General features: G+C 43.1%; 1 protein-coding gene across 7 annotated transcripts in view; it reads left to right on the top strand.

Annotated features, from left to right (window-relative positions):
• The window catches only part of PBRM1 (polybromo 1), a 97,046-nt gene that overhangs the window by 28,536 nt on the left and 54,751 nt on the right, over positions 1-13,759 (top strand). The gene's annotated exons all lie outside the window — the stretch shown is intronic.

Genomic DNA, 13,759 nt, shown 5'->3' with positions numbered 1-13,759 from the left:
ATTTCGCCATCCCCCGCTTCTGAGCAGGCGCCATTTTTCGGTTATTAAATATCCTTTCCCGACGTAAATCTCCGCTGGAGAGATGGGAAAAGGTTAACCACTGTTGCTTGTTTGAGAGAGCATCAGACATTGTGCTCCAATAAATGGGCAACTGGGCAGTACAATTCCCCTTGTCAATCGGTTTTATCCCTGCAGTCTGACACTGACAGCCCTGATTGAACAGTGTATGGACATACCACATCGACAAGGGGAATGGCAACACCTAGTTGTCAATTGACTCATGGATTTCAAGGAAGGACATAACACATAGGTCTAATAATAAAAGCAAAATGCTCCATAATTGTTACGTTGTGGTGAACGGAAGTATCTACTAAAACAGACCTGTGAGGAGAGCTCCAGGACTCCTAGAGAATGCCTGTGAGTCCTGCTCCCCCCCCCCCCCCCGCCATAATCACCGCTCACCCGGTCTATAAACATATTCAAAAAAAGCTGACAATCACTGTTTGTGGGCAGGGGAAACGGGACTCTTAAGGCCCCATGCACCTGAACGTATTTTTGCGGCCGCAATTCATTTCAATGGGCCCATGCAGACGACAGTGGTTTCCACGGTCCGTGCATTGCCCGGGAGCCTGGACCGCAAAAAGATAGGACATTATTATTATGAAGATAGGACATGTCTTATTACGGCCGCATTTTGCGGTCCAGGCTCGTTAAAATGAATGCACACAACAATGAGCACTGCCCATGACTTGTGGGCGGCCGCGGGTGGCCCGTCCGAGCCGCAAATCACGGCCCATGCACACCACTACGGTCGTATAGGGTATATTCACATGCGTCAGATTTGTTGCAGAAATTTCTGCGCCTGAAAATCACTTCCATACACCTGTATTGTGGCGGTTCTGCAGCATGCACATGGTTCTTGGCAAGCCCCATTCAGATGTATGGGACAGTCAAAGAAATTTCTGTAACAAATCAACTGTGTGTGAATATACCCTAAGGCTTTCTCTATGCGTTTTGGCAGCATCTACACCACTTTTTCCCTTTATCAGATCATAGAAAAGTCTTTATATCCCAGAGCTCAGCATCTCCCCCCTCGGTTTTTACCTTACTTGTAGAGCCTCATTTTTCAAATCTGACATGTCACTTTGTGGTAATAACTTTGGAATGCTTTTTCCTATACAAACGATTCTGAGATTTTTTTTTTCCCGGGACACATTGGACTTTGTTAGGCCCCATGCACACGACCGTATTTTGATCTGTCCCGAAATACACGACCGTATTTTGATCTGTCCCGAAATACTGCCGTATTTCATCCGTATATACGGATCCGTAAAAAGAGGGAGGATGCAAATGCTGTTATCGGCATGTTGCATAGCAACGCTTCCGTAAATACGGATGGTATACGTATACCGTCCGTATTTACGGAAGCTCCCATAGACTTCTGTAATTACTGACAAGAAAAGGACAGGTTCTATAATTTTTTTCAGCACGGACACCCATCAGTAAAAATACTAAAATGTGTCTGTGGTCAATAGAAATGAATAGGTCCATAATTACTGTCTGTAATTACTGATGAAAAATACGGTTGTGTGCATGGAGCCTTAGGCCCCATGCACACGACCCTAAAAAAAGAACTCCGTAAGTGTATGATGGTGATTGGTCACTGATTGGTCATTGTCATACACTTCTCTTCACAATGCCCAGTTGGTAAAAAGTAAAAACACGCCCAGTTGGTCATTGAGAAACTAATTCGCATAAATGTTAAATTGCTCATAACTTGCTCAAAAATGATAGTTTTTCAAAATAAAAACCACTGCTGTTATCTACATTCCAGCGCCGATCATATTATGTAGGAGATAGGGCACTTATAATCTGGTGACAGAGCCTCTTTAAATGCTTGTGATCAGAGATGTTTCTGATCGCAAGCATTGCCGCTGGGTCCCTGCTGCTTCTGAGCGGGCGCAATCTTTAAAGAGCCTCTGTCACCAGATTAAATCGTTTGGGTCAAAATTCTCAGTATACCCCTAGATGATTCTTCAAGGGGTGTAGTTTCCAAAATGGAGTCAATTTGGGGCATTTCCACCGTACTACTACTACTACTACAGGGGCTCAGCACATGTGACATGGCGCACAGAAACCATTCCAAAAGCCAAATGGCGCTCCTTCTTTTCTGAGCCCTACCGTGTGTTTAACCCTTTCCCGTCGCGAATATGCCTATTTACGTCGGGAAAGTGTATTTAAAGAGGCTCTGTCACCAGATTATAAATGCCCTATCTCCTACATAATCTGATTGGCGCTGTAATGTAGATAACAGCAGTGGTTTTTATTTTGAAAAACGATCATTTTTTAGCACGTTATGAGCTAGTTTAGATTTATGCTAATGAGTTTCTCAATTGACAACTGGGCGTGCTTTTACTTTTTACCAACTTGGAGTTGTGAAGAGAAGTGTATGACGCTAGCACAGGCTTCCAGTATCCGTAGTTTCAGTTGCTGCACATCTCGTATCTTCACAGCATAGACAATTGCCTTCAGATGACCCCAAAGATAAAAGTCTAAGGGGGTCAGATCGGGAGGCATTTCTTCTGCGGTGTTGCTATCAGTGTGTGAAGAGTGGGAGAAGAGGGTTGCATTGACAATCCAACACAATGGGCAGCACTTTGAACACATTTTATAAGTGGTCAGAAACTTGTAAATAACTCATGAAAGAATAAAGTAACGTTAAAACCAAGCACACCATTGTTTTTCTTGTGAAATTCTCGATAAGTTTGATGTGTCACATGACCCTCCTCCCATTGAAAAAACTAAAGTTGGATACTAAATGGCAGACTTCAAAATGGCCGCCATGGTCAACACCCAGCTTGAAAAGTTTCCCCCCTCCCATATACTAATGTGCCACAAACAGGAAGTTAATATCACCAACCATTCCCATTTTATTTAGGTGTATCCATATAAATGACCCACCCTGTATATCCCAGTACATTAGCCTGTGTACTGATCGTACACAGGCAGTTGTTAGGACATACCTAAGTATTCCCCAACAGGAAATATTGTAGGACAGCCCTGGCGTCCTTCAATGGACCCTGGGCTGTCTGCCATATATGGTATGTCGCTCAATCGTGTCACAGGGATTCCTGTGATGCGATCCAAGGGGCATCCCCCTTCTCACTTCCTCTTGAATGCTGTAGTCCGCTTTGATCGCAGCATTCAGGAGAATAGCGGCGGAGAGGAGAGGTTTCTCTGATCTCCGCTGTTATAGACGGGACTGCGGTTGTGTAATACTGCCATTGCCCCGCTCCGGACATTAAGTGCGTTCGCGGTCAGCATGATGTGATGCTGCCAGTGCTGCACTAATGAGAGGCGGTTCAGGCACTGAGGACAGAACATGGGGGGTGTTTAGCAGCGCGTCCTCCATGTTCTGTCTTCATTGCCACCGCTCATTGGTGCAGCGCTGGCCGCATCGCATCATCCTGACCGCGGGCACTTGTCAGGACTCAGGAGCGGGGCAATGACTATTACACAGCCGCAGCCCCGCTCTCATACATTCATGTGTTACTATACTGAGCTGGGCGGCCGCACAGCTAAGTATCGATTTAAATAAAATAACGGCATCGTACCGTTTGGGGATGCACAGTATCGAAACAGGATCGAAGTTTCGATGCATCGTGCATCCCTAATTTATATATATTTATTTATTTTTCCACTAACAAGAGACTTACGAGAAAAAAGGCAATTGTCTCACTATGGGACTTGAAGGCCTGTAACATTGATCGCTATTCTAATACACAGAGCTGTCAGTTATACACTGACGGCAAGCCTATGAGAACCCACTGGAGGCGGGTCCTTATAGGCAGTGTCGTAGCAATAGGGGTCGCAATTGCGACCGGGCCCAGAAGCCAGGGGGGCCCGCAGCCCCCCGCACCACATCAATCAAAAGTTACTATAGTAACTGGGGCCTATGTAATAAACTACACGTGCCCCTGTTACTATAGTAACTGACAGTATTTACCCTCCTCTTCCTGGAGCGCATCAGAGGTTCTGACGTCACAGCGCTATGCGCAGCGCATAACATCACGACACTATGCGCCGCACACAGCGTCCCGACAGTTGATGCAGTGAGGACCTGCGGCCGAAGAGGAGGTAAGTTTAATTTCTGATGGGTTGGGGTCCGACACCGGGACCCCCGCCAATCAGCTGTTGTGAAGGGGTTGCAGCCGCTCGTACGAGTGTTTCTTCCCCTTCATTCCGGTCACTTTCTCACACTGAATCGCCGACACGGACGTGTCAGTGATTCACAGTGTGAGCAAGTGAGTGAACTGAAGGGGAAGCAGCAATCGTACTAGCTCTGCACCCCCTACAAGACAGCTGATTGGTGGGGGTCCCGGGTGTCTTACCCCGACCCATCAGCTGTTGATGGCCTATACTGAAGATAGGCCATCAATGTTTAGGGACTGGACAACCTTTAAAGCCTACCATGTGTTAGGCTTAGATACAGGGTCCAACAAACAGTATCACACATGCACATGGGCCCTGTTCACATCACCGCTGCCCTTCCGTTGAGGGGTTCCATCTGGTTAACCCCTCAACGTAAAGGCAAACGGAAACCTTCGCTTCCGTTTGCATCACCATTGATCTCAATGGTGATGGAAACTTTGCTAATGGTTTCCGTTTGTCACCGTTGTGAACGGGTTCCGTTGTTTTGGCGGAATCAATAGCGCAGTCGACAATGCAAAACAACGGAACCCTGCCACAACGGTGACAAATGGAAATCTTTAGCAACGTTTCCGTCACCATTGAGATCAATGGTGACGGATACTGAAGCGGAGGTTTCAGTTTGCCTTTCTGTTGAGGGGTTAACCCGACGGAACCCATCAACGGAAGGGCAGCGGTGATGTGAACAGGCCCTTACTAATGTTTTTTTACAGGTTCGGTTGTTAGACTACGTCGGATTCGAGGACTATTTAGATGACGGCTTTTTTATTCTCCATAAAATGGTTAATGAGGGTTGTGTGGGGGTTTTTTATTTCAATAAATCTATTTTTTTATGTCTTTGTATTTTTTTTTAACTTTATCGCTTCCAACTTACTAATGGCCGCTGACAGTAATGGACGCTGTCAATCTAAGGCGGGGCTTAGTGTTAGCTGGTCAAAAGGCTAACACTAACCCCCATTATTACCCTGGTACCCACCGCCACCAGGGGATGATCCAGTACCCGACAATCTGTAGTGATGGTCGGGTACTGGGGTGACCGCAGGCTGGTATTGTTAGGCTGGGAAAGGCCAAAAACAGTGGCCCTTCCCATCCTGGTAATGCTAGCTTTCTGCTGCTGTGTTGTATCTGGCTGGTTATGAAAAATGGGGGGGGGAACCCCACATCATTTTTTTTTATTTTTTATAAATAATTGGACAGCACGATGTGGGGTTCCCCCATTTTTATAACCAGTCAGATACAACATAGCAGTAGCAGCCTAGCATTACCAGGGTGGGAAGGGTCACAGTTTTTGGCCTTTCCCAGCCTAATAATACCAGACTGCGGCCGCCCCAGTGCCCCTCTCTCACTACAGATGGTCGGATACTAGATCATACCCGGCTCTTCCTGGTGGCGCTGGGTACCAGGGTAATGGGATTAGTGTTAACCTCTCCATGTCTAACATTAAGTCGTCCTCCCCTTAGCAATGGGCGTTGTGAATCAGCCAGCGACAATTACTAGGGCGGTAGTTCTAAAGTTTAAACAAATACAAAGACATAGGTAAAATATTTTATTGAAATAAAAATTCCACACAACCCTCGTTATCCATTTTATTGAGAATAAAAAAAAAAACAGTTATCGAAGTAGTCCTTGAATCTGAAGTTGTCCAACAACCGAACTTGTAAAAAAACAAACACAAAAATAATTAGTATCACGTCAAAAAGGAAAATAATTATTATTCTTACCTTTCCTGGGTCTAACCCTGGAGCTGCAATGTCAGCGAGCTGGGCCCTATATCTAATCCAATCATGTGTGATACTGTCTGCTGAGCTGTGTATCTAATCCTATCATGTGTGATACTGTCTGCTAAACCACTGTATCTAATCCTATCCATAGCTTTAGGGTCATAGTGCTATAGATAGTTGGATCACTTAGGAGACCCAGTGATGCAGCCGAAAGCTGCGGGCCATCAGCCCTGAGAAATTTGGGGGGACGGCCCAAGAAGAACCTTTGCATCGGGGCCCATGAGCCTTTAGCTACGCCACTGCTTATAGGCCTCTGTACAAGGCAGACACAAAGGCCATTGTTCGTCCTCCGGTTGCCATGTAAACCATCGGCATCCCGGCGATCGCATTGCTGGGGTGCCGGTCGCTAAAAACCACTCAGATGCTGTGATCTATATTGTATCTAACATACAGCTGACCCCGGAAGTGATGGGGATGGCTTAGCTTCTGAGCCCGCTCTATCACCAATGGGTAAAAAAAAACATTTGTGATTGACTTTTATTAATAATTGTTTACTTTTTCAAGATGCAGCTACTATATGTTCACTATAACTAGAAGCTGCACCTCGGGACTCTCAGCCGCATCCGTCCGTGAACTCGGCTGTGTCCCTCTGATGCCTTCTATAAACCTATTACTGATCATATTTAAGTTGGTCAACTTAGATCTGATCGGTGATGAGGTTGTAGCAGGCGTCACATGATTAAACACCATATATTTAAAAAAGGTTTGTTGTTAATGATCTTTGAGCCTCACAATAGGTTGATACTTCTGTTTTGTAAAAGATAATTTTTCACTAGCTTCGTTCACATCTGCGTCAGGGCTCCAATCATGGATTCCGTCTGAGCTTTCCATCAGGAGAACCCATGAACGGAACCCCGACTGAAACAAACGGAAACCATATGTTTCCGTTTGCATCACCATTGATTTCAATGGTGATGGATCCGGTGCAAATGGTTTCCGTTTGTCACCAGTGTTTAAGGGTTCCGTCGTTCTGACGGAATGAATAACGCAGTCTACTACGGTATTCATTACATAAATGTCCACAGGGTTATTAAACTAATAATGATTAACCCCTTAGGCTGGGTTCACACGAGCATGTTACCTCTGTAATGGACGGAACGTATTTCGGCCGCAAGTCCCGGACCGAACACACTGCAGGCAGCCGGGCTCCTAGCATTATAGTTATGTACGACGCTCGGAGTCCCTGCCTCTCCGTGGAACTACTGTCCCGTACTGAAAACATGATTATAGTACGGGACAGATGTCCTTTTATCTATATTTGTATTTTTCTCCTTCCCTATCCCCTTTCCCTCCGCTTTTTGCTTTCTGTACCTATTCTTGAAAAATGTTAATAAAAACAATTTGAAAAACAAACAAACAACATTTTGACGTGTCAGAAGTTTTGATCATTGGGGGTCTGAGCACTGAGACCCCCACCGATTGCTAAGACGAAGCGGCAGAAGCGCTGTGCCGCTTTGTTTCTGTTCGCCTCTGCTCGGCTTTCCTCAGAAAGCCGAGAGAGCAGTGTACAGGCTCAATAGAAAGTCTCTTTCAAAACAACTTAAATGCTACAGCCGCCATTTATTGCAGCATTTAAGTGGTTAAACGCCCCAGCATCAAGGTTCTCTCCGATCATGGCCCTTACAGTGGGAGCCCGGCTGTCATTTGCAGCAAAGCTCCCGCAGCATTCTGTGGCAACTAACCCCTGAAGATGACATACGTATACGCCATTCTGCGTTAAGGGGTTAAACCTCAGCTTGGTGACGTACACCCTTTCTAAGAACTGTTTCATGTTTTCTTATTTATGGTGAGTTTCGAATTACCTTTGATTAGTTCACGGCATAAAATCCCTAATCAAGCATACATTCCTGTAATCTATCTTTAGAGCTATTCACTTATCACCCAGTGCAGTCTAATAACATACCATATTAATCCTAATCCCCATAAATCTATTCCTACTCTAGTAAACCTAGATCACCTCATTGATTTTGGTATTCTTCACTTGTCGTATTTCTGTTGTGCTCACTCTGCATGTAATTAGGCTCTGTTCACATGTATTCGTCAGGAGTATTCCCCAATGTATACCTCCGATGTATGCCACTGTAGATCCATAACGCGGCATACATCAGCCATTGGCCACAGTGGTGCACATTTGTTATGTTTTTTGCAGTGGCCCACCTGCTGTTCTTCACTTTCCTATACAGTAAAAATCAATATGCTGACACATCCCACCCCAATGATGGCTAAAATGACAGTCTTTTGGCCTTTTTTGGGTGAATAGGGGCCTATGGTTACATTCAGCGTATTCACCATTAGCTTTCCTAGCGCATATGCTGAACGTGTAGAATAGAGCCTTACACAATTGTCATTCTAATTTATTATTATTATTACTACTATTATTTTTTTTTTTTTTTTTTTAAAGTGTGCCTTTCTGGGCCACACAGAGACATAGCTCTATCCTTCTGATTTCATCACCCTTGCTGCGCTCTCATATGGAGACCAAAAATACAAATAACCTTCCTTAGACTTACCTCACATTTGGGCTTTTTCAGAGGTCCACCTCCTCTACTCCTAAACAGGGCCATTCACTTCACCTCATATTTACTTGGCTATGCTCTTAAACATCTCCAAATCTCCTTTTTGACTATAGTGTACTTACATTCATCCACCACTCCTGCTCTGCCGACTCTTTCAGTTCAAATACTCACAAGATCATGCAGAAATCCCTTACACTGTCCACAGTAATTTCAGCAGGATCTTCTAACAATCTAATATGTATGGGGGCCTCCCGAATGTCCCTAATGAGGATCAGGAGTGTTGGATTTCAGCATGCCGATTCTTTGTTCTGTCTAGAAGGTCCCTGTCACCGGCATGTCTCTTTTTCCCCACTGAAATAAACATATATTGCATGTTTATGGGGAGGTCGTGGAAAATAGCTGTCAGCCTTATGAGGGTTCATCCAACACCTCTACGGCCAGCTTCGGATATCCAGTCTCTATGCGACTCTCTGCAATCTCTTCTCACTAATAATCAAGACTGGGTGAAATTGTATTGCAGATCCTCTCTGATGAAATCGGTTAATAGTGTCTACACCGATATGGTAAAGAATGAGAGGATGAGTAGTGTAAGGGCTCATTCAGACGAGCGTAATACTCGTCCGTATGCTGTAAGTTGACGTAACTGACGTAGCATATGTCCGTCGCGTGAAACTCGCTGCGTGTCCTATATTGGTGTGTTTTTGCACACCTTGTCGCCCGTTGAATTCTATGGGTGCGTGAAAACCACGGACCGCTTACGTACAACATTTGTGTGCTGTCCGTGTTTGGTTGGTAAAGAAATGCAGAGAATTAAAATTACAAAAATGAAAAACGCATGCCACACGCAACGGACATGAAATACCCTGCCTTTTTTACACACGTAAATCGTATACCATCGTGTGAATGTAGCCTGATGAGATAGATCAGTGAGTAGATAAATGGAAGGCTGCTAGGAAATCTGCTGGCGACGTTGGGGATGGAAGCGAAAGTCGGTATAATTCCCCATTATAATGCCTTGTTGTGATGTATCGTTGGAAATAGTTAAGGTTGGAGAAATGTTTTAAACGGATTATCCTTTTATATGCACTGTTCCAAATATAACAATAGGGCAATAATGAGGATCATGTAAATGCACAACAGAACACTAGTGCAAGTAGGTTAAAAATTACAACACTCAAAGCATACCACATGTCTGTTATCATATTCCATTGGGTATGGGAGTTTAATAGATTTTTTTTAAAATAAATTTTAGTTTTATTTGACTGTGTGAAAATTGTCCTAAAACCCCTGACGGTGAAAGGCTTAAAGGGAACCTGTCACCAGCATTTCACCTATTGAACTTTACTTATCCCTCACTGGCCGCTGCGGTCAAAAGTTCATTGCCGTTATCCCCTCTCCTAAACTCCTTCTCTAACTGTAAATAACGGTCTGCCAACATTTTGCGCCTTTTATCGTAATAATCCGATGTCACTTTATGCGCACACCCCAGAAGAGGACATCAATACACAAACGTGGGATTTTGTGTGCTGGGGGAAGGCGAGGAGTTGTCAATCAAAAGTAAGGAGGCGAGGAAAACTCAGAAAGACTTGAGAAATGAAGATATGACTTTTTTCAAATGAAGATTTGACTCTTTTCAAATGAAGATTTGACTCTTTTCTGCTCATTAGCATACGGTGTGGGAACACTAAAAAGCTAAATACTAAAGCTACAGAGCCGACTAAGAAGACAATTATAGGTTATATAGAAATGATTTTTCACCCACTACCACCTGGTATTGCTGGTTTAATAGGTGAAATGCTGGTGACAGGTTCCCTTTAAGGGTAATCTGTCGGCAGTTTTGAGGCTTCAAACAGTGGACCGGATAATTTAACCCCTTAAGGAGACGGCGGCCAATTTTGGCCTTGTGGACAGAACAACTTTTTTATATTTCCCTCTTTGCATCCCGACGCTCAGAACGACGTACTTGTATGAGACTTTGTTTTTTTGCGGGATGAGTTGTACTTTATGTAGGTACCATATTTTGGTACAAATACATTATCGTTTAATTTTTATAAATTTTTATTTTGGTGAAAATGCAGGAAAAAAAGTAGTTCCGCAGCAGTTTTATTTTATTTATTTTTTTACACCGATCATCATAAATAATGTTATACATTTGTTGTTTAAGTTGTTACGGTCGTGGCGATACTAAATGTGTCTATTTCATGTTATGGGACTTATATTTTAAAAAGTTTATTTATTATAAAAAAATGTGTGTTTCTGTGTATTTTTTTTACTTTTTATTTATCATTAATTTTTTTGACATTCATTTAACTTTTTTTTTTTTTTAATCCCATAAAAGGATTTATCATTTTGATTTTGATTTTTTTTAACTGTAATGTACTGGCATAGATCTATATGCCAGTACATTAGCCTGTGCACTGATTGTACACAGGCAGTTGTTAGGACATACCTCAGTATGCCCTAACAGGAAATATGTTCAGACAACCCTGGGGTCCTTCAATGGGCCCTGGTCTGTCTGGCCGTACAGGGTATGGGCTTTGATCTCGTCACAGTTATTTTCCGTGACGCGATCAAAGTGCAGTCCCCCTTCCTTGAACGCCGCGATCAGCTTTCATTGCGGCGTTCAAAGGGTTAACAGCGGAGAGATGTTTCTCTGCTCTCCGCTGTCAGAGCGGGGCCGTGGCTGTGTATTACAGCCATTGCCCCGCTCTCGATCGCCCGCAGAGACGGCTGTCACACGGGACGAGAATGCTCGTCCTAATGCGCCAAGTACTCGCTGTTCAGGATGAGCATTCTCGTACTGTGTCGGCAACCAGTTAAGGGAAGGGCGTTTTAAACTTCCCTTTTTCCTTGGTCTTTAGATTCCACCGGCGTGGCGGTCGCATGTGCCAATCTCTGCTCTTACGGCTCTAGCATCCAATTAGGAGACCTCTAGAGCTGTTACTTCGGGCAGAGGGGCGGGGCTTTGCCTAGTGCTTTCGGTCGAACTAACCCATGAATGGAAAGCCAAACGGAAACCATAGCTTCGGTTTGCATTAGCATTGATTTCAATGGTAATGATTCCGTTACAATTTGTTGCCGTTCCGTAAGGCTTACGTTTTTCTAAGCGGAAACAATAGCGCAGTCAAGCTGTTTCCACTAAAATCCACACCCAATCCACATCAGAAATTGGCATGCTGCAAATTTTAAAAACCGCACCGCAGAACGAGTTCCGCACACCGAACGTTTGCACAGCATGTGGATGAGGAATGTTGTAATCTCAACCACTTTGCGGTTATGCAGATCCAGGTAGAAAATCTGCAGCAATTTGCAGGTTTCTTGCAGGAATCTTTGCAAATGAAAATCCGTTCCATACATCTGAATGGTGGTTGTTTCTGCAGCAGGTGCGTGTTTTTTTTATTTTGTTTTGGTTTTTTTTGTGAATCACATTCAGATATGTTGGACAGTCTTAGAAATTTTTGCAGCAAATCTGCCACTTGTGAACATGCTTTATGAGACAATGGTATTTAGTTGGTGAATGTATATATTTTATCTTTTGGAAATTGCTAGGGAAAAAGGGACATAGATATATGGCACGTTGGAAAAATTTTCTTCAGTTGCTCCATAACAGGCAACCGTGGTAAATCACAGTACACCAGTTACGTTGCCAACCACAGTGTCCACAATACTTGTTACAAGACACAGATCTTATGTTTTCTCTGTCTTCAGTGATGGCGACGCTACTCATTAGTGCGGCTGCGGACACAGCAAGTGCCTGCTCGATCAGGAGCTGGACACTAGCTATAATACAAAGCAACAGCCCCGCTCTAACAGTGAAGATCAGAGAAACCTCTGATCTTAGCTATTAACTACAGTCAAAGCTGATTGCGGCATTGAAAGGGAAAATTAGAAGGGGCCCCCCTTTGATCATGTCACAGGGAATCCTTGTGACGCAATCGAAGGACATACCTTATATGGCGAGACACCCCAGGCTCCATTGAAGGATCCCAGGGATGTCTGACCATATTTCCTGTTGTTAGGACATACCCAAGTATGCTCTATCAGTGCACAGCCTAATGTACTTGCATATTGGTATATTCCAGTACTTTAAATTAATAATAAAATAATAAAAAATTCTCCTATGGTATTTAAAAAAAAAACAAAAAAAAACGTAAAATTGATAAAAAAAATACGTTCAATAGAATAGAAAGTGGAAACAAATTAATATACACAAATTGCAAAAAACAATTTATACAATAAACATTATTGAAAATGAATGTCCCGACCACTTGTGGAGGAGCTCGCCAGTTAGGAGGATAGGAAACACTCCAGATTTATCAGTATTTGGGTCCCCTGGAGGGAATCTAGATGCGATATTGCTGTAAGCTGTTGACGTATCTTATTAAATTGGTCTCTCTAGACGAGCACAGAATCTTCTCATGTAAATAGTTTGTCCCTTTTTTTTTTCCTTTTAAACTAAAGACTTTTGCGGTCTGACCTGTTTTGTCTTTTTGCTTATAATTGATAACCTTTGAGAAATAAAGAATTTTGAAAAAATAAATCTCAAAACATAAAATAATACACACATATTTGGTATCATAACGACCGTAACAACCTGCAAAATAAATTTATAGTGTCCTTTTATTATGATCTGTGTATGCTGTAAAGAAACAAACATTTTTTTTTCAGCTTTTTTGTTAAAATTAAATATGTATTTAAATTGAATGATAATATACTGTAAGTGTATATAAAAAGTCACCTACGCAAAGTACAACTCGTCTCGCAAGAAACAAAGTCTCATGCATTTATGTAGAGCCAAAAATAAAAAGGTTATGACCGCCGTGATGCAAAGAGGAAAAAAAATCCAAAAATGGTTCCATCCTCAAGGCCAAAATTGTCCGGGTCTTTAGGGCATTAACCCAAATGTTGCCATTACGTGAGGGAAATGATGGGGTTACTTGTTAATGTGAGGCACATGGTGTTATGGATTTAGTACTTTCTTGTTCCTCACATTAATAGTAATTGACCCTATCATGTGCCTCACACATTAACCCACTGCTACCCATTGTGACTGTGAGGTACATGATGGGGTTAATTACTATTAATAAGAGGCAGATGGGGGTTCTAAATTGATAACACCATGTGCCTCACATCAGAAAATGGCAGGACTTCATATGTTTGTGGGTTTTTTATTGTCGGCAAAGTATCGTTTTGTTATCGCGAATTGCAATACTACATGAAGTATCGGCATCGAAGTCCAGATTCTGGTATCGT

The sequence above is a fragment of the Rhinoderma darwinii genome, chromosome 7, assembly GCF_050947455.1.
Source record: "Rhinoderma darwinii isolate aRhiDar2 chromosome 7, aRhiDar2.hap1, whole genome shotgun sequence".
Taxonomy (NCBI): Eukaryota; Metazoa; Chordata; class Amphibia; order Anura; family Rhinodermatidae; genus Rhinoderma; species Rhinoderma darwinii.
Note: the sequence above shows the minus strand (reverse complement) of the source record. Positions and strands in the feature narration are given on the sequence as shown.